Source organism: Jaculus jaculus, chromosome 4, assembly GCF_020740685.1.
Source record: "Jaculus jaculus isolate mJacJac1 chromosome 4, mJacJac1.mat.Y.cur, whole genome shotgun sequence".
In the NCBI taxonomy this organism is placed as follows: Eukaryota; Metazoa; Chordata; class Mammalia; order Rodentia; family Dipodidae; genus Jaculus; species Jaculus jaculus.
In genome coordinates, this window is record NC_059105.1 from 91,056,844 (window position 1) to 91,079,181 (window position 22,338).

Genomic DNA, 22,338 nt, shown 5'->3' on the forward strand with positions numbered 1-22,338 from the left:
CATAAGACATAACCCTGGAGTCCCTTTTCTTTTGATTCTATTCTCTCCCAACATGATCTCACACATTCTCATAGCCAAGCCAGCAACACCCAATTTTATAAGTTTAATGCCAGAACTATTTCTGACTCCAGATTCACTTAATTACCTACTTGTCATCTCTAAGGATGGCTCATGGGCACCTGAAACTGATGTTTCCACTAAATTCTGCATCTCCAGGCAATGGTCCTTTCATCTGCCCTAGTGCTACTGTAGGACGCATGGAACTCACCCTCAACCCTTCCTTCTTCCAAACCTCACTTATTCTTCCATCCATGTGTGCCCCTGCTGCTGTAATACTAGGGCCTGCTGTGTGTTCCTGCACCACTGCCTGAGCTTCACAGTCATGGTCATACCTCGACACTAACTGCCAGAGTTTGTCAAAGCACAAGGGAGATGTGAACTCCCAGTGTTGTCGTAAAACTCTCCAAAGGTTTGCACTAAGGATCTGGAACAAAGCCTACAATCTTAGAATAACGGTGTCAACTCCTAGATGAGACCTACTGTTCTCCTTCACTACTGAAAACTCTGAATTTTCACATCTGCATGCCCTTTGCAATGGTTTGGATCTTTGCCTCCTGTGAACTCATGTTACAGTATGGAAAGGTGGATCTTTAAAAGAAACTTACTTGGCTGGGCTGACCCTGTCCTCATGAATGTATTAAAGCAGTTATTGTGGGAGAGGGCTCATTATCATGGGTGGAAACTCCCACTGAAAGGAGTTGATGCCCTCTTTTGTCTCACTCACCCTTGTTGCCCTTCTACTGTGAGAAGATACAAAAAGGCTCTCACCAGATACCAGCTCCTTGGTGTTAAATGTCTCAGGCTCCAGAACTATGAACCAATATATTTCTGGTCATTACATATTATCTAGTTTGTGACCATCTGTGAGCGCAGCACAAAAGAGACGAAGACACCCCTATATAACACTGACCCATAATCTATAGACATTCCCAGCATTCTAGAAAGTTCATGCCTCTGCCTCATCTCCACCTTCTTCCCATTGTGGGCCTTTTTGCAATGAATTAGTTTTATCTGTTCTTGACCACCATCTACTTTGGTTCATAGACCAAATTCTTCAAATGTTCTTGGAAGCTGATGGTCTGGCCAGCTTTAAGACAGAGATCCTAGAGTTACCTGGAGCCAGGCGCTCAGTTCCCAAGTCTGTGAATTGAAGCGAGAATGAAATGGTCAGAGCACTTGAGATTAAGCTGTCCCTGTGAATTGTCCTTTGGTATTTAAGACAGCACAGGGACTCACGGGCTTAGAACCAACCTAAATAAGTAATATGCTATAGAAATTTAGACAAAGGGAGCTCTTTGATTCAAACAGACATCAAAGTGACAAAATGCAATAGTGTGAGCAACATGTATGGTTACACTCTTACCAAAGCAAAGGGCCTTTATTAGGTATGTCATACCAGGAGAGTTGTATTACAGGAACTAGGAGTCGGTGTAGTGGGTTGTGGTGAAGCCACCTGAAGCCTGGTGGAGCTTCCCCAGCACTGACTCAGAATCACCTCACCCTGGAGGAAAGCTGTCACGTCTGTTTTTAAGGCATAGCCCGAGTTTGCTGCTCTGCCTAGAATAAGGGTCAATTCTAATGAGCAGCCATGGAAGCCAAGCCCCTGTATGGCTCAGCCTCTCCCAAGAGGTAACTCTGTCACCTGAAATCCAAAGACCCCTCTCCACACACATACAAGGATATAAAGGTTCCAGAAACTTCTATGGAGGGAAAAAGCAAAACCCAGGGGCTTACTTGTACTCCCTGGATATTTCACGATCTCTCTATAGGCCCAAGATTAGTCCCAGAGCTAAAATTTAAAATTAGGAGAGTCTAGGAAAGTGGTGGCTAACTCAGAAAAATGTAAATGAACTGGCAAAACAGTTCCTATCCTAGAATGCCTTGCCTGTGCCGCCTTGTCACCACAAGTAGACATCTACTTAAGCATATGAACTGACCCACACACCAATTTCCTTCTTATCCTCACAGATCTAGCCACTCAAACGCATCAACCTACCTTCCTCCACCTCTCTCAACTGAACCTTTCTGTGGGGGTCAGTAGCATCTAACACAGTGGTTACCTCCTCCTCCTAGAAACTCTCTCCTTATCTGCCTTCCCGGACCCCTTCCTATCTTCCTCCTGCCCCACTGCCACATTGACTTAAACCAAAGTGGATCCTGATCAGTCTCTATTTGTGCTCCATGTTCCCATAGGTACCTTTTTAGGATGAAAAAAAATTGTAGGTTCACTTTCCCAGGTAACTCTAGCTGGGTTTCAAGAACAGTCAGCCTTCTGATCTCCTCAACAAGGAGGTTACACTGAGGAGCTATAGGTCTTTCACCTGCACAGGGCAGCAGATAGGCAAAGGAAAGAGCTTTTCTGAGATATGGTGACCTAGGTGTGATAGAACCTGCTGTACTTTTAGATGCTTTTAGGGTTTCAAGTTCCAGAACCCTGGGTGCCTCAATCTCCTACTAGCTGTCACATAGCTTCTTTGAAAGTACATTCTTGTTTGAGCTAGCTTGTACTGACTTCCATAGCATGAAATGCAAGGAACCTTTACTCATCAGTGCTTCCTTCTCCCAGTCTCTCACTATTTCCTCTTCTAGCTACAAATATGGTGGAGGCCATTCTTTAACTCTTTTTTTTCCCTTCTGGTTACTTCTACTGGTAACTTCCAGCTTTAAGTAAGTCACCAGGTCAGACCTCTTTTCCAGGCTCTCACTTTGGATGCCCTGGAATATTGCTTATCTGAGCCCAGATGTCCCCAAAATTCCTTATAATTAATAACATCAATGATGAATTCAAAGCAATGGTTTCATTGATATTATTGTAGAATCAGTAATCAAACCACCATCCACTCACTCAGTCACATAAGGCAGAAAACCAAGCGAAGTTTTAGAGTCAGGTTGACCACTGTGCTTCATCCCTGTAGCATCCTCATTGCCTCTTGAACGTACCTTCTTCTCTCCATCTGACTTCTGATCACTTCATCTACATCCTGTTTGTCCTGTTGTCTCCTTGCACATTAATCCCTCCTTCTAAAATACCAATCTGGGTGGATTATCCTTGCTTCTTTCAAGATAAAGTTCAAAACTTCTGGATGATTTCATTTATTTTTCTTGCCATTTTTGTCTTTTACTATTTCCCAACTGGGCCCTTAAACCCACCCATGCTAAATAACTTAAGAGATGCCTGGGCTACTGAACTTGCCCCTGACTCAGAGCCTTCATATCTGATGGTCACCCCTTTCTATAAACCTTATATACACATCTTTAAAAGCTAACACCAGTTAATTCAGCTCAGTGTCCCCTTTTACTGGAAGCCTTCCTTCACTATCATTCAGCTGTCTCCAACCAGGATTAAAACTTCTGTGCTTCCAACCTTCCCAAAAGCTTTTTCACAGGCTTTTTGACATTGGGTGATTGTCTACTTGAGTCTCTTCCACACAAGACCATAGTCCTTAAGAGAAGAGATTTTTCTCATTTTTTCAAAATAATTTTAAATTTTTATTTATTTGAGAGAGCTAGGCAAATAGTGACAGAATGGACACATCAGAACATCCATCAACTGCAAACTTCAGATGCATTGCATGCCACCTTATGCAGCTGGTTTATGTGGGTACTGGGGAATCAAACCAGGGTCCTTTCACTTTGCAGGCAAGTGTCTTAACCGCTAAGCCATCTCTCCAGCCCAAGAAAAGAGATCTTTCTAATGGAATCATACAAAGCTGAGAAATGTGTCATTAGGTGATCATGTTCTGAGAACATCATACATTGTGCTTACACAAACAAAGAAAGCTATAATATCAGTAGGAAATAAAATTTTATGGTACCACCATCATATATGCCATGGTATCACTGACTGAATGTCACTCTGCAGCACATGACTGTATTTGTATTCACAAGGTCTGCTACTTAAGAAAGGATGTTTTGGATAGATCATACTGAAATACCCAGCAAGGAATTAATGTGGGAAAAAGCTGAAAATCTCCAGAATCAGAATGTAATTTCTTTTCTTCTGCTGTTGCTATGAAACTGAGAAGATGGAGTGTTTCCTACTATTGATAGCAAGAGTTCTGTGGTCTTTTTATTTTTTTAGATGAGACACATCAATCAAGGAGGTTCTTCTCACAGTGCTAACCCAGGATTCCAGAATTCTTTTTATGTAGTTCTGGCCACTACATAGCCAAGTCTCAGTAGATAACTTATCTTAGGAAAAACTTAACTAAAAGAATAAAACAGTAACAACAGCAGCAGCACTAAAACAATAACAATAGCAATGAGGTCTATTTCCTTAGAGAATCTAAGATTCTAAAGACTTGTTGGCATGGAGTCACTCATATCTTTAGTGTAGAATTTTGAGGAAATTCCCAATTTAACCAAAACACTCTTGTACAATCCCTCCCCCTTTGGAACTGTAGATCTAGTGACTTTCTAAGAACAGAATATACCAAAGGAAGATGCAGATCTTTCTGGCTTACTGTGTCTTGGGCTGGCTTTGACTAAACAACTTAATGGTTTCTGGATCCACATAACAAGGAAGTGAGGGTACCCTCAAAAGGAGCCAAGAGTCCCAGCCTTCAGTCCAATGCCCCTGATAAACTGAACAACACAACATCCCATGAGCTTTGAGGTGGATCTTTCTGCATCTGAGCCTTTGATAGGATCCCAGTCTTAGTCACAACAGACTGCAGCCTTGTAAGAGATCCGGAAGCAGAAGTCCCAGCTGAGACAGGCGTGACAGAAATCACCACGTAGGAAGTATTCACTTTACTTGTGGCAGTTTGCTTTACAACAAAAGCTGATATAATTTCCTTTAAACCCACAGGAAGTCTAGCTTCTAAAGAAGAAGGAAAACATAAAGACACCTGCTTGTCCTTTAGTAGGTTGGATGCAGAGCTGTGGCCACTATGCCACTAACAATGAAACTCTCTGCAACCAGGCTTGCGGGTCATTTTAGTATTCCAAAAGCAAAGGCCAGTAGAATCCATCCAAGAAATTGTATAAATGGAAGAGGAAAGAAAGGAAACAAACTTGAAACTTAAAAAGGGTCCCTGGAGAAAGTGTGCAGGCTCCATTGGTTTAGTTAACTTTTAAATCTTACTGAATATGCTACATGCATGTTGCATTCGGAGTCCATTAGGTTTTATTCTAACTTTCATAAACAGGCACTCAAGGAGCCCTGATAAATGACTTAAAAATTTTGCTTGACTTCAATAAAGAAATTAGCACGTTAATCTTTAAACTTGTGTTCACAGAAATGAATGGGAACCTCCTTTGGACCAGCTCTCGTCCCTGCACACAGCGCACCCCAGCCCTGCACTCCCCCCCCCCCCCCAATACCTGCCTCTCCAGCTTTGGCAGTGTTTACACAACCTGGCATTCTCTCAAATTGCTGGGCTCCCTTGTGAAAACAAACAGAAGCTGCCCGGGGCTCTTCATGTTCACTCATTTACATTCTCTCCCTGCCAAGGGTCAGGGCTGTCAGCATTGGTGGCAGCAGTTCAAGCTCAGCGTAGTGTGGTCCTTATCTAACACTGCACTGTTTTCCTGCCTCTGAACATGCCAGCGTTCACTTTTCAAAAATCATAAATGGAAATATATGTAGCTGCCACAAATCTGAAACTAATAAATCTGAAAAGTTCAACCCAGAGCAGGGAAAACAAGGAAGTAGGAGTCTATACAAACCGCATGAAGAGCTAGGTAGAGCCAGGCATGGTGCCGCATGCCTTTAATCCCAGCACTCAGGAGATGGAGGTAGGAGGATTGCTGTGAGTTCGAGGCCACCCTGAGAATACAGAGTGAATTCCAGGTCAGCCTGAGCTACAGTGACACCATACCTCGAAAAACAAACACAAACAAACAAAAAGAGATAGGTAGTAGGTGCAAGAGGCAGCAATGTGGGAGGCAGCAAGCAGCTAGAGGACCTACATTATAGAGAAAGCACGTGGAAATAAGATATCCCATGTAGTTTTATCATCCAGGATGCAAATTTAAAATAGTAATTCACTGTGTGTGTGCTCCGAAAGTAGTGAAAAACCAGGCTTTTAAGCAGTGTTTAACTAAAAAGTAGTTTCATATGTTAAACATCAGTTTCATCAGCAACATAGCTATGCCAGTATTGTTTGTAAATCAAACAGCTCTCCTATGTGCCTGTGGTGGTTTGATTCAGGTGTCCCCCATAAACCCATGTGTCCTGATTGCTGGGTGGTAATTTGGAGATTGGAGCCTTCTGTAGGTGGTGTGCTGTTGGTGTCTGACTTATGGGTGTTATAGCCAACTTCCCCTTGCCAGTGTATGGTATACAATCCTGCTGCTGTTGTCCACCTGAAATTGGCCAGGAGGTGATGCCCAGCCTCTCATGTCACATTTTCCCCTGCCATCATATACCTTCCCCTTGAGTCTGTAAACCAAAATAAATCCTTTCTTCTCACAAGCTGCTTCTGGTTTGATGTTTGTTGCAGCAAGGAGAAGCTGACCAAAATGGTGCCCAATAACCAAGATTAGTTTGGTTACTCCACTACCATAGGTGAGCTCCTGAGGTCATTATGGGGTTCCTCCTCCTGCAGCTGTGGCCTTCTGCCTGGTGACATTGTCTCTCTTACTGTATGTACTGTTGGTTGATATGATTTCATCCAATATGAGCACATCACCAAAGCAAAAGAGAGCCAATGTCATGAACTTTAACTGCCAGAACTATGGGCTGTCTAAATTTAAACCTTTTCTTTTTTATAAGGTCACAAATCTCAAGGGGGTTTGTTTTTGCTATACTAGAATACTGGATGACATAGGAGACCAAAGAAAGAATAGAACCATTTAGATACGAACATGTTTTATGGCTCTCCAAAATGCATGCCCTCCCCAATAAGATTTTTTTTGTTGGTATTTAATTTTTCTCATTAGGAAAAATTATAATTTAATTCATTTTTTCTCCTGAGAAAGAAGGAATGATAATAAAAAGGAAAAAAGGAAGTTGAGAAACTTGATGCTTAGAATGCTAGGTAAGTACTAAGGAAGAAAATGAGCTCAAGGAAAGCACACTAACACAACAAAACCACCATAATAACAATCTAGCAACTAGATCCATGTGTATGTTAAAACACAAGCAGAACTTGAGAAATCCCCAAAGCAAGTTATAACACAGGAGTAGGAACTCTTAACCTTGATGCCAGAGAGCTTGCATTAAGTCCACTCCCAATGTCTGATTAGTACCTGTGCAACCTTAGAGAATAGCAACTTATTATGTGGGTTCCTTTTGCTTCTTCTGTAAAAAAAAAAAAAAAAAAAAAAAAAAAGAATGAAAATATCTGGTTCATAAGGTCACTACAATAGTTAAATGAGATGTTATTAGCGAGTTGCTTTGCCAACAAAAAGACGTTCCAATTACTAGGCATGATGATGCAGGTCTGTATTCCCAGCATTCAGGAGACAGATAGAAGATTGGGTTATTTAAGGCCAGGCTGAACTAAGTAGAAAGATCCTGTCTCAAAGGGAGGAGAACGAGGCCATTTCTCAATGGAAAGTAAAACCACCAATCAGAATTGTTCAAACATTACAGTGTTCTACATGGGCAAAAGATTGTATCACCAAGTCTGGATTAATGCTACTGGAAATTTGTGCCCCAAGGTGTGTTAGGAGCCAAGTCTCTAGTCCTCAGGTTAGTGTGAAGAGACTGTCATTAGGAATAGCATGTCCTGTGTAGAGTAAAATAGAAATGATCCAGGGAGAATGATCTTATCTATTTTATGGGGATGATGAGACATATTCAAACCACAATGAAGTAGAAAGAAAATCTTTCTTCCTATTTTTCTTATATCAATTAAGCAAGCCTACATTTAAAATCAACTGGACTGCTTATGAAAAGTGTATGAACCTGGAAGTCTACAGGAATGCCATCAGTGAGCTCTGCAAAGCTTCAGGAAGATGTATATTTTCATCACTGCTGATGGGGATAAAAATTAGTAAGGTCTTTAGGGAAAGCAATGTCTGAATATGAATCAATTTTTTTTGTTTTATTTAGTTTCTCATCTCATAATTCCCCATCTAATAAGCTATCCCAAGAAAACAGTCAACAAAAGAAATAAAAAGTATACAGAAGGATGACTGTCACAGTTACCACCATATGTCTGGATGCTGCACCATTCAGGATAGAGTGCCATGCTTTGAACATAAACATGCCTGAGACACCTGCATTCTACAGATCTATGTGTGGCACTATCTGAGGTAGACAGAAGAAGTAATAAATCAAAACAGGAGGCTGGAACTGGGGAGATAGCTTAGTGGGTAAGAGGGCTTGCTACACATGCATGAAGTCCTGAGTTCACTCCCCAGCATGGATATAAAAAGTCAGGCAGGGCCACTGTGCTGAGGGTAGATAGAGACAGGAGGATTGCTGGGGCTCAGTTCTCATTCATTCTACCTGAAAACAGTATGTTTCAGCTTCAATGGAGACTCTGTCACAAAGAAATAAGGCAGGTGAACAATAGAGGAGTTCACCTGACCTTCTCCTCTGGCTTCCACACGAACGCACATAGAGTGTGAGCATCTGTGCTTATATGCATAACATACACACGTGCATGCATGTGTGTGCGCATGCACACATACACACCCAAAGCTACAAAATCTGGTGGGATTTCCACAAAACCTATTAATTTTTCAAATAGTTGAAAACCTGAGGCTAAGGAGATTGTGCAGTGGGTTAAGCATGTTATGAGGAGCCAAGTCTAGAGCCTCAGCATTCACATAAGATGCCAGTGTGGTGGTATGCACCTTTAATCCCAGTACTAGGGAGGTGGAGGCAGGTGCATCCTGAGGGTTCACTTGCCTTGCTAGTCTAGCCAAATTATTGAGTTCTATGATCACTGAGGGACTTGGTCTCAAAAAATAAAGTGGAGAACAACTGAGGAAGACACCCAACATTAACCTCTGGTCTCCACATGCATGGTGCAACACTTGGACATGACAACCTGTGCTCATGCATATATGAACCAATATATATGTGCACAACACACACATGCATGCAAAAAAAGTTGAAAACCTGACAATTTAGGCAAACCAGGCCTTAGCTTCCATCATCCTGGTGATCTCAAATAATGTTGGAATCAATAAGCAGACAAGTAGCAATTAAAGCACATTGAAGGAACAAGCAACTTTACAGACCAAGGCAGCGCAGAGACAGAGAAAAGGATTTACTTCACCAGCTTTCTTTTAAGCTCCCTATCTCCTTGAGTCAGGATTTGCAGCTCATCATTGGCCTAAGGTTTTTCCACCAGAAATGATGAGAATCCTCAAGAGATTAATTGTTCTCGTAAAGCCCCACTGAAAAGCTGCTGAAATCACTGCATATCTTCTGTGAGCCCTCCCTTCCTGTGGGCTAGAAGAGAAAAATGTTCTCAAGAGTGTAATATGAAGAAGTCATTTTGAAAGCGGGGTTGGAATGAAGTTCTATAAAGGAGACTAAACTGTGGGCTCCCTTCCATGTGCAGTCCTAATGACCCAAAATGCAAGAATGATAACCAGAGGGTAAAGAAACATTGTTATCAAATACATTTAATAAGTACTATTAAGCCCTACTCACCAAATCAGTCAGGTCTGGCAGCTAATCACTCAGATATGAAATCATCAGTGGAAATACACAAGCAACCAAATATGAAGTGATAAATAGCACACATGTACTGTCGAATATTTTGCAAAGCATATTTACATGTAATTTATCATTTGGTACTCTTACTATCCCTATAAGAAGAAAGACAAAGATTTGACAAAGACAGGCACAGAGACCTAGGTTGGCCGACTTGTGCAGTTTACAGAGCCAACTAGTTACTGAAAGTATCAATATTCAAATCTAAGTCTTCTAACTTTCTGCACAGCCCCAGGTTTGGCTACAGGTAAACTCTTTGCATGTGACGTGAGAAGACCACTAGGGAAATTGCTGTAGTCCTGGGCTCGGGAAGCAGCCTGCTCATTTCCACGCGCCAGTGTCCACTGGGGAGCGCGAGCTGGGAAAACTATTAAGTCGCTCTGTTCATCAGTTTCTTCATTTTCCAAACAGGGATAATGACAGTACTGAGCCACAGGGCCACTATGAGGGCCATGTATAAAGCATGGACCACAGTGATGGTTCAGAGGAAAAGGTTCAATAAATATTAGCTATGATCATTATGAATGAGGGCCAAGAACAATTTTTTTCCCAGACAAGATGCAAATCAAACAGAGTTCAACCATGTGTTGGGAGGCTCACACCATACTACTCCCAAACATCATGCCTTGGCACACTAAGAATTTTAACTGAGAAAACCATACAGATGTTATTCTCTCTGACCTTCCCCATCCTCTCCTGAAGGCAGTCATAAGACCCTCGTGTGAGAGCTGCCATCCCTATACTAGGAAGAAAGGAATATCCTTCTCTCTGAAGACATAGGGCCTCAGAGAAGAAACTGGATCAAATAGGTTTTCCTCCATTCCCTCCAGTTAGTACCATTGCATCACACCTTTTTTGTCTGACCATATTTTTCGGTGGCTTTCATCAAGCTTAGCATACAAACAGGTTTACTCATTTCTTTAAGCCTTCATTTTCTAATGAAGGGTTGCATATTATGTAAAAATTATTAAATAAATCTGGATGCTTTTCTCTTGTTAATCTATCTTTAATTAAAAAAACCCCAGTCATGAAGAGCCCAAGATGGACAGAAAGATTGTTTTCTTCACTGTATTAGTTTACTATCAGTGCTACAGCAAATTGCCATAATTTAGCAGTCTGAAATGACATAAATTTGTTCTAATAGTGCTGGAGAACAGAAGTCTCAAATAGATCTCAAGGGCCCCAAATCAACTTTCAACAGGGCTACAATACTTCTAAAGTCTCTGGAATAATCCATGTCCTTGCACTGTCTACCTTTTCTTCTTGTCTTAGCTGGAGATTCTTTCCACTGTCTCAGAAGCACATCACTCCATCCTCAGCTTTTATTGATTCTCTCCTTCCTGTGCTTTCGTGTCACATCATGGATTCTACCTGAATAAAGACCTTGTGATTATACTGAGCTTACCAGGGACAATCAGGAAAACTGCCCCATCTCAAGATCTTTAACATAAACACATCTACAACACACCTTTCTATAGGTAACATCTTCATAGACCCCAGGGATTAACACTTGGATACATTTTGGGGATTCATTGTTCAATCTGTCATAAGGTTAGGGATTTAGAAAAATGAATTGAATACAACTTCTGAGTTCAAGGAGTTCACAAATTGAAGTGATAAACATTTGAGGTTACAGAGAAGCTAACTACTTTGATTTTATCTTTAAATCTTGTATCAAAATACTGTACTGGGGCTGGAGAAATGGCTTAGTGGTTAAGGTGTTTACCTGCAAAGCCAAAGGACTTTGGTTCCGTTCCCCAGGACCCACGTAAGCCAGATGCACAAGGTGGCACATGCATCTGAAGTTCATTGCAGTGGCTTCTCTCTCTCTCTCTCTCTCTTTCTGTGCGTGTGTGTCTGCCTCTTTCCCTCTGTCAAATAAATAAATAAATAAAATTTAGAAAAAGGTACTATACTACACTCTAGCCATGGATTCAATTATGTTACCTAAAATTACAGAAAATAATAATCAAAAAGATTCCCAAACTATTGAGTAAACAAGGTACTATTAACTATTAATTCTAGGGGCTAGGGAGATATCTCATCTGTTAAAGATACTTGCTAGCAAAACCTATGAGGCTGGGTTCAATTCCCAAGCATCCATTTAAAGCCAGACACACAAAGTAACACATGTATCTGGAGTTCATTTGCACTGGCAAGAGGCCCTGGCACACCCATACATACCTTCCCTATCCCTCTCCTTCTCTCTAATAAATAAAAATATGTTTTTGGTCAGGCATAGTGGCACATGCCTTTAATCCCAGCACTCAGGAGGCAGAGGTAGGAGGATCACCATGAATTCAAGGCCACCCTGAGTGAATTCCAGGTCACCCTGGGCTAGAGTGAGACCCTACCTCGAAAAAACCTATATATATATAAATGTTTTTGAGGTAAGCCCAACAGACTGGCATTTTTTTATGCAAGAGCACAGAGCGAGAACTGGTGCACCAGTGCCTCCAACCCTGCAATAAAACTTCAGAGGTATGTACCCCCTTGTGCCCATGTATACGTTGTGTGCTTGTATCACTGTGTCTGGCTATGTGGGACCAGAAGAGTTGAACATGAGTCCTTAGGATTTGTAAGCAAGTACCTTAACAGCTAAGCCATCTCTCCAGCACTAAATAATTGTTTTGTTTGTTTGTCTTTGTTTTTCGAAGTAGGGTCTCACTCTGGCTCAGGCTGACCTAGAATTCACTATGTAGTTTCAGAGTGGCCTCAAACTAACTGCGATCCTCCTACCTCTGCCTCCTGAGTGCTGGGATTAAAGGTGTGCGCCACCACTCCCAACCAAGTAAAATTATTTTTAATTTAGCAATTCTAGTATATATCAGACTATACCACACAAGACAAAGTGCTATGTGGGTAACAGAGAATGTACAATTTATCTCAACTGAGAAAGATAAACCTCGCGAAGTGGTTCTCATGGTGTAACATACCAGAATATACTACCCGATAATATGACTGCAGCCAAACAAATCACCCCAATATGCATCTCTTTGACATAAACATTGTGGTAAGAAACTGCAAACACAGAAGAAGCTCTGAAAACAAAAGTTACCTTCAGTAAAGGCTATTTACATCTCTAAAGGAAGTCTCCCATCGGAATCCTAGAAAAGACCTGAGTGATGGAAATCAAAGATGTAAAGCTACAAATAAAAGCTTTCATTTTCTCTTCTGTCAAGATAAGGAAGGCGGCTCTAAATCACCAGAGACTCTTATCAGAGGAGACATCCTCATAACAAATCTCACCATGTACTGCGTTCTTTCTTGGCTTCTCCCTATAATGAGCACCTTCAATACCCTTTTGTGTTGTGAAGTTGTTACTTAAGCCCATATTCAAAGACATATTTTTGAGATTCACTCATTTCTCTGGATATTTCCCATGGATCGATGGGGTATACACATTATTGGTTTGTTTTGTTAGTATCTTTTGTTACAGAGATCTGTCCCAATTAAGAAGTCCAACGAGCTAGGAAAATGGCTCTGTTGTTAAAAGTACTTGCTGAGGAAGCCTAACCCAGATTTTGGCTCCCCAGAACCCAGGTTAAAACCAGACATAAAGTGCCACATACATCTGTCATCCCAATGCCTATGACAATGGGAGGTTGTCATGAGAAACCTGATGCCCACTGGCCAGTGAGTCTGGTGTTCACAGTGGTAAACAAGAGACAGCCTGTCTCAGACACAGTAGGCTCATGCATGTGGTGGCACACATGCCCATGCATACATAACAAATCACACAAATACATGCATACACACACACATTTTTCTTTCCCTCCTTCCAACAAGCTGATCTTTAAGTTTTTTTTTTTAATTTTTTATTTATTTATTTGAGAGTGACAGACACAGAGAGAAAGACAGATAGAGGGAGAGAGAGAGAATGGGCGCGCCAGGGCTTCCAGCCTCTGCAAACGAACTCCAGATGCGTGCGCCCCCTTGTGCATCTGGCTAACGTGGGACCTGGGGAACCGAGCCTCAAACCAGGGTCCTTAGGCTTCACAGGCAAGCGCTTAACCGCTAAGCCATCTCTCCAGCCCCAAGCTGATCTTTAATAAGTGCTTAATTAGTGATGATGAAGGACATCTAAGGAAAGTGCATGTCCATGTTAGAAATGCTGTGTGGACTGATGGGGATAGAGCCTGGGAAACAAAGGAAGGGCAAAAGGTCCAGAAGACAATGTTCACTGTGACCATAATGTGAAGGACCACAGTAAAGCAGAGGGACTTTACAGGATCAAAACCCACTGGAGACACTGAACCCAACATCCAGGCTTATGTTTACAAAGAAAACTCCACAGGCTGTGAGAATAGATTGCAAAAGGAAGAACTTCATTTAAAAATGATGCTAACAGCCTAGATTTAATAAAAGAAAGTTTTAAAAAGGAAAGATTAAACTGAGGAAGCAAATAAATATGGATTTGAGAGATTTCAAAGTGAAACGAACAGGACCAAATGGCAAACCAAACTTAGCGGGAAATAGAAATGATACCGAAATGACTAGCTCAGGCAACAGACAGATGTGTCACCAACTGATCAAAACAAAAACAAAAAACAAACAAACAAAAAAAAAACAGAGGAAGAGAAGAGGGGACAGTTTGTGGATGGGTGTGTTTCAGATATGCTTATTAGATCTTCAGTGGTGCTCACACTAGGGAGAAGGGAACTGAAAAAATGGTACCCAGCTCTCTGATACACTGGAAGGATCTACTAGTTGGAGCATATAGGCCTGGGTCTGGTCCTCTACCGGTGTTTATTAGTTTTGTGATCTAAAGTCTCTCAACCTTCCAGGACTTGGTTTCCCTATCTGTGAAGTGGCAGGCTGAGGTAATAAATTCTCTTCTCAGTCTAACACTGTATGTCTCTAACATCTGAGTGAATACTTTCTTCTCCGTTTCAATCATGTATGATAGTACTCACAATAACAGAAAATCTGATGCCCTTAAAAGGACAAGGTTTAAGGGGGGGGGTGGATAAAGACGCTAATATAGTTTGGACATGGTTTAAGCCTGTTCCTGCAAGGTCCATGTTAGAAGCTGCATCCCCAGGTGGTGATGATATGGTGATGATAAAGATGGTAGAATCTTTAAGATGTGGGGCCTAGAGGGAAGTCATTATGCTTCTGGCAGTGTGCCCCTGGAAGGTATTGATGTGATTTTTGTGGAACCCTCATGCTGCTCTGGCTTCCTGTATCACCACATGATACCTCCTTGCACATGCATGCTATTACCACTATGCCATCTGCATGAGGTCCTAACAAAAGCCAGGCCAAGCCAATGTAAGCACTGAGTCTCCACAACTGTAAGCTCAGTCAGCTTCCTTTCTTTATGAAGAATCCGACCTCAGGTACCCATTAGAGTAATGGAAGGAAAACTGGCTCATACAAACATAATCACCATGTGCCTATTGTGTGCCAGGCAATCACTATGTGCCTACTGTGTGCCAAGAACTGTGCCTACCATGCTCTCCTACAGCTGCTTCTCCCACTTGGCCTGGAAATGCCCATGGTATTCCCAGAAAAAGCTGAAGTCATGGAGATCAAAGATGCAAAATTATCAGTAATAGCTTCCATTTTGGGTTCTACTATTTTATTCCCTCAAATATGCCTTTCAGGTTAATCTTAAAGATTAATAATTTGTTCATACTAACAAGACAATACATTTTATTTGATATTGAATACTTATGTTGAGGACCAGGTAGCCCTACAGACAGATGGAGGAAGGCAGTATCTAAGTTTTCATTTTCAATTATTTAAAGAGTAAATTAAGCTAGTGCTCAAAGGAGTTCACAGATTTTAAAGACAATATCAGACTCCACTTGAAACTCTTTTGTAGTTTCCATAACCTAAAAGCACTAATTCCTAACACAGTACAGGTAGGGATTTATAACAATCACTTTGGGCATTTAAAAAAATTACTAATATACTCTTTTTCTTCAACAAAGTGTTAATACTTCCCCATGTTGACAATACAGGAATATTCACAGTTCTTTTAAATTTGAAGACATATAACCAAATTACAAGAAACATTAACATCTAAAATAAAATTTGTATTCTAGCCAAATATGCCACTTCCTCCTTGACTGGGTTCTACACTGCCTTTTTAGTAGCCCACGTCTTTTCTCTGCTCCCTCACCTTACTCAAGCAAACGATATGCCCCACTCACCATGCTGCTTTATGCTCTGTGTCCTGCTTCACAGTCTTCCTTCTTGCCATCTGTGATGGTTTATATCGACTGCCCACTTGACAGGACAGATTCTCTAAGTTAGGCTAGGCTCCATGCAGGTCTGTCTTGGTTAGGTTCATTAAGGTGGGAAGGCTCACCTTAACTGTGGGTGGCACCATTTCATAGGCCAGGGGCCCCGACTGTATAAAAAGGAAAGAGCAGCAAAGCCCATGTATTCATTGCTTTCTGCTTCCTCACTGTGACCAGCTGCCTCAAGTTCCTGCCACCATGATGCCCCCAGGATGATGAACTATGACCTGGAACTGTTAACAGAGACACTTCCAGCCTTAAACTAATTTTGGTCCAAGTATTTTCACCCAGTAATGAGGAGATAACTGATATACTATCTCTGGGCACCCGTATTTCATAGGGATGGCCCATTTCAAGAATCATTTTCTAGCTAAGTAGACCACTGAACTGAATTAGGCAGCCATTAATTTTGTGTTACAGTATGTGTTCTGTTATGATTTCTATAACTTTATATTGCCGACTTGTTCTATGTCTATATCTCCGTATAGATACGTTTGTTGATTAAAAAACGAATGAAGGGCTGGAGGGATGGCTTAGCTGTTAAGGCCTTTGCCTGCAAAGCCAAAGAACTCAGGTTAGATTCCCCAGGACCCAAGTTAGCCAGATGCACAAGGGGGTGCACATGTCTGGAGTTCGTTTGCAATGGCTGGAGGCCCTGGTGCACCTATTTTCTCTCTCTCTCTCTCTCTTCTTCTTTCTCTGTCACATAAATAAATAAATAAAAATATACTTTAAAAAATGAATGAATATTATATTAGGATGAAATTGCAAGTGTATTATCTGGTCTCTCTAATGTAAATATACAATTTTAAATCTCCTTACAGTCACAACATTTTATTTTGTTAATTTACTACCAATAATAAAAGTGAAGAGACTTTAAAGGTGATTTTTTTAAAAACAAAATATATATAATAGATTACATGATTTGGGGATCAAAGGATACACCATATACACAATATGGTCAGTAAAATGGATTAACTTATTTTGTTTTGCTTATCCTGCTATGTCAGAAAAATAAACTAGAAAAAAAGTAGAATTTGAATAATCACCACCTTAAACTTCATGCTGCATCGGGATTCCAACTTGTAATACTGAAACAGTAGGAGGTTTGTCTTTGTTTCTCCTGTGTGAAACAGGTACAGCTTTACACCTCAGGGACAGCTTCTTGTCCATATCAGTCAGCAAGCCCACAGCGACAGCTCCCAGGCAATGCGTCCCCTAGCAATGGCTAAAATAAAGTAAGCATGTTCCCATGCGCCAGGTGGGATTGTTAGTGATGTGCATGTCAATAAGGTGGGAACTGGAAGAAAGCACAAGGTAACTGAGTAGCCCAATTCTCTCTCAATACTAAAATACAATGCCTTTTTGTATTTTAAAAAAAAAAATACTTACTCAGTGTCAGTTATAACACAAACAAATCAGAGACAAAGGCATTTCAGGTTAAGGTTCATAAAGCTTACTTTAGTAGGAAAAGACCCTCATCCAATGGTTAAGTGCCAATCAGGGTAGGATAACTAGGCAGGAGCTGAGAATACAAGATTTGAAAATCTATTGCACCTCCCTTGGGAACACATTACTACTGAATGGCTGTCAGAAAGAGTGTATAAATAAGTTAGCACCATTAACTTAGGGATGTAGGAGGGGGGAATGGCCGCTGTTTAACTAAATTTGTTAAGAGTTGCAGGCTAAATGGTTTTGGAATATTTTCTTGTCCTTAAGTATACACAAATGAACTTGGACAAAGAAATCAGGGAACAAACAAAACAAAGCCATCAGAAGTGCATTTCCTCTGTTACACATTATACTTACTTAAAGCATGAAACACCTCCTAAGGTAGTAATGAAATTTGGGCTCATGACTGATCCATTCATCCTGAGAAAACATTTAGCCTTCAGAAAAGGGCATCCTCCCCAGGGCCCAAAGCAGATGCTGGGCTTCGCTCGGTGACCTTTTCACTTGCCTCCTCCTTGGCTGCCACTTCCTTCTGCATTAAAGAAATCAAGATGAGGTGCACAGGGGACCAAGGGAAAAGATCAGAGGAGATCTGCGCTAACTCATCAACCCAGAACCTCTTTTTCTACCTATAATACAACTTGCCAAACAGAGATGGGAAAAGTGGTATCTGGGATTAAGGTAATGAGAACAAAAGAAAATGAACAGAGGCCAGGTAGTTGTGGCATGGACAAAAGATGATGCATCCATGTGTGGAAAGTCAAACTTGTCATGTGTACCAAGCTTCTCAGCCCACGGTGATTCTTCCACAATATACAGTAAAGGGACCGCCAGTGATGGGGTCAAACAATGTGGTTTTACTACTACCCACCAATGATGGCTCGTCCACACTGGGATCTGTTCCCAACTGGGGCAATGAATTCCATTCCAGGACTGCTGAATCTGGGACTAGTGAGAACATGAGTTAGTCCTATATCCTGGTATAAACCATGAGATATGTACCTCATGGAACATTTGACCTTTCCATTCCCACCTTACTCGCACTTGGTCTGCATTAAGAATGCATGAAACCCAGCAAGCTGAGAGACTTAAAATGGGATGCTGGCCTCTGCTTATGAGGCACAGCTATAGCCCCAGAACTTTTGCTATCCATCTCTTCATTCAATTACTCCTCCCCTAGTACCATAAAGGACGGATGCCATAGTCTATCGGCAGTCAAGTAACATAGCCAATTATACAGACCTAGAGGGCAAGGGCCAGAGAGTTAAGTCAAATGCATACTTCCCCCATGCCTTACTTTCGTAAGTTAATTTGACTTGCATATTTATTGCTTAAAAGCAGGAGTCTTAATATCAGATAAGAAAAATAGTTTAAGCCATGTGCCTTTGAGTATAATTGGAGATCTGAATGGCTTGAAAAACAGACTTTGATAGCATCTAGCTAGATGAGCACACATGAGTCTTCTTTCTGGCCAACAGCAGGATTCCCTAGTCATGTGTATAGATACATGTACATGAATTTGTCTGTAGGATTATGCATCTTAGGTCCTAGAACCAAGGGATAAACCACCATCTCCTGTGTGAATCAGTGCAATCTTGGAGTATTGTGAGATTCCTATAGAAAAGTGATTGCCTCAGAGAAGTTAGAAAAGTTTATAATTTTCCAAAACTATATGAAGACTCCAATATAGCATATAAAACAGTGATATTTGTGTGACAATAATCAGAATATAATCAATTAGAATGGACACTGGAACAGTGTGAACTTAGCAAAAAGTCGTGTCACCAAGTATGAACTAACAATCTTAATATGTAGAAAAAGAATGTTGAGGTCCATAGTTTTAATGGTCACATCTTAGTAGACTATTCTACTGAGCTAGAGTATTTGAATCACTGTGGACTAACATTCAATACAACTTTGAAAAAAAAAAAAAAGCCATTTACTAGGAGCAAATTTTTCCCCCACAAGAAAAAATTTAGAGAAGTGGGGAAGTTTTAGTTAACTTCTAATTCTCCTGATAACAGTGTCTCAATAGGTACTTCATAACACTTAGGTACATGGTGTGGCACCTTATATCCCCTAAATACCTCAAGTTGCAGGGCTCAAAAGCTGCCTGGGCAAACTCGCCTGCTCATCACGAGTGCGTACAGGAAAGTGAGTGCCCAACTTGACCTATTATATAAGCAACCTTGCCAAGGTTAGCTTCTTCTCCAGATTTGGAAGGTAATTAATATTCTTCAACTCCCATTCAAGCTTGAAGTAGACCGGCATTTTTAAAAAGCAAAAGGTCAAATGCTCTCCCAGACCACTTATACTTCGAGGAGAAGAAAAAAGTCAGCGTGAGTGGTTGAAGGACTCCCCCTGTGGTTTCTCAGCAGCATAGATGCACTCCTTAATGCAAACAGGACCACAGCCCCATGGCAGCCACCTGCTTACTCTCTTGTACCACCAGACACAGGTGGTCTGGGTCTCTATGTCAAATGGTTTTGCTTTCTCTCTTAAAATGCTACAGGGAAGAAGCTGCTGAAATGGTCTAAACTACCAGGGACCACCTCTATAGCCACCATCACCACTGCCCTCACCCTTTACCACCCTTATTCGTCACTGCGAATGCTTACTATGTGCTCCCCAAGGTGGAGGTAGAGACACATCCACGGGGAGGCATGCACAGAACCTTTTGTGAACTTTCTGACTCAATCCCTTTCCCTCAGTTACACCATTCCATGACAGAAACACAAAACACAATATTCGAATTTGCTCTTCTAAGGAAGGCCTTAGCCCCCAGCATGGAAGGGTCTCCTCAGTATATCAGTAATCCTTATCCCAAGGCCTACCACTTCTACAACCATCTGTGAAGAGCCAGGAAGTTTAGATTTATAAGCTGAAGAGTCAGAGGCAAACATCTTACAAAGGTTCCAAGGTGGAGGTTTTTGTTTTTTTTTTTTAATGAACATATTTAGATTGTTGTGAGTCAAGTCCAAAATTCAAGTCACATATGAACAGTTTTTACACGGGGAGGAATAACCTGATGTTGGAATTCATTTGCCTCTCATTTTGAAGTAATTCATCTTTAAAATTTCTGTGAAAATTCTACAGAGTTGCCCAGAAAATGGCACCGACCATCTGTAAGTAAAAACAAAAGTTCTCTATAGTATATATCACAGGTTCAAAGCACTTTGGCATCAGCAGATTGAACATGTTATTAAAAGAATTTAACTGCAAGAAAAGCTACCATAATTACACAGCAGCTGGTCTAATGTTGACAAAACAACTTTTAAAGGCTTTCAGAAGCCTTAAAGGCTAATCAATTAAAAAGGCATGAATAGTAATGTGCACCCCATCCTCAGCGCTGCCAGTGACACCTCCTGCAAATGCAGAGGGGTTTCCAATCTGGAACAATCATTTCTTATGTCCCACAATTAAGCCAAGCACATGAATAAATTTTAACTTGTGTCTAGGTAAGATGATTTCACTTAAAATATAATAACTCCATAAAACCCAATTATAAACATGGAACATAAATGAGCATTTCCATATGAGCAAAGTTATTGCCAAAATGCCAACAGCTCATGGCAGAATGTGTGTTTTCTTTCCCAACAGCAGGCAAAGAAATGGTTTAGATTACTGTGTACATTAGCCAACACTATAATGGAGGCACAAGGATGAATGAATGAATGAATGAATGGGGCTGCAATGAGCCCATCCCTGTATTCAAGCACAGTGGCTGAATTCCTCTGCAGAGCAGGACTGCCTCTCAGGCCCAGTGCAGGTTTCCCTTTAGATCTGATGGTCATGGAAGCCCATCCCCTGCATGAAGCCTTCTCCAATGTCCAAAGTGTCTCTAGTGTTATTACATCTCTGAATCCCTTACAGGGAAGTCCAAAGGATTTCACATATCACTGGATTTAATCCACTGTAAATCCCATAGGACATTTTCAGTAAATGCCAAATAATAAACATGTTAGGCTTTGTGATGCACTGTCATCATAGGAAGTCTCTACTGTTGTAAGGCAAAAGCAGCTAGGCAACACTTAAACCAACAGCGAGGGTGCCCTCTAATAAAACATTACTTTAAAAAGGCAGCAGGGGCCGGGCGTGGTGGCACATGCCTTTAGTCCCAGCACTCGGGAGCAGAGGTAGGAGGATCACCGTGAGTTCGAGGCCACCATGAGATTACATAGTGAATGCAAGGTCAGCAGCCTGGGCTAGAGTGAGACCCTACCTTGAAAAACTAAAAAAAAAAAAAAAGGCAGCAGGCAGCTGGATTTGGCTGACCTCTGTTCTAGCAGCCTATCCTTTTCAGGGTACAGTCTCTGGGATCCTCTCTACCACTGGGCTTGCACACTGTGTCCAGCTCTCCCTTCTATTGACTGAAATGAGCCCCTGGAATCTCACAGCCACACCGGCCTCTCTTAGATCACCCCACCCCCTGCCACACACACACACACAGAGTACTCTGCATAATCACATTTCTTTAACTGAAACAAAAAATGCCACCAGTTTTGCCTCCGCCTCCAAAGCACCAGAGAGGAAGCCTAATACCTTGTCCTCCTAACAGCCCTTTAAGCATATGCTGACAGCCACTGAGCCAGCATTTATGGTCTACACCATTCATTGGTGAGCCTTCTCACAGCATGTTTTATTATTACCTATCTATTTATTTTGACTTTTCGAGGTAGGGTCTCACTCTAGCTCAGAATGACCTGGAATTAACTCTGTAGCCTCAGGGTTGCCTCAAACTCACAGCAATCCTCCTACCTCTGTCTCCCGAGTGCTGGGATTAAAGGAGCGCGCCACCATGCCCAGCCCTCACAGCATGTTTTATTATTAGTTGTTTTTTCTTTTTCTCCCACAGACACGTTTTCCTCTTCATTTAGAGCAGGTGAAGCAGAGCCTCTGGCACATAAGCTCCATTTACCTTTATGAATGAGTGGCAGGATTGCCAGAGAAATG

General features: G+C 41.4%; 1 protein-coding gene across 5 annotated transcripts in view; it reads right to left on the bottom strand.

Moving 5' to 3' along the window:
• The window catches only part of Lypd6 (LY6/PLAUR domain containing 6), a 133,593-nt gene that overhangs the window by 90,048 nt on the left and 21,207 nt on the right, over positions 1-22,338 (bottom strand). The window contains exon 1 of one of the 5 annotated variants that reach the window (XM_045148223.1): positions 17,743-17,763. The exons of 3 other annotated variants lie outside the window; for them this stretch is intronic. The gene's annotated coding sequence lies outside the window, so the exon portion shown is untranslated. Of the gene's footprint in view, positions 1-15,843; positions 15,901-17,742; positions 17,764-22,338 lie in introns of those variants that run through there. One more of the 5 variants, XM_045148221.1, reaches the window with a different exon arrangement.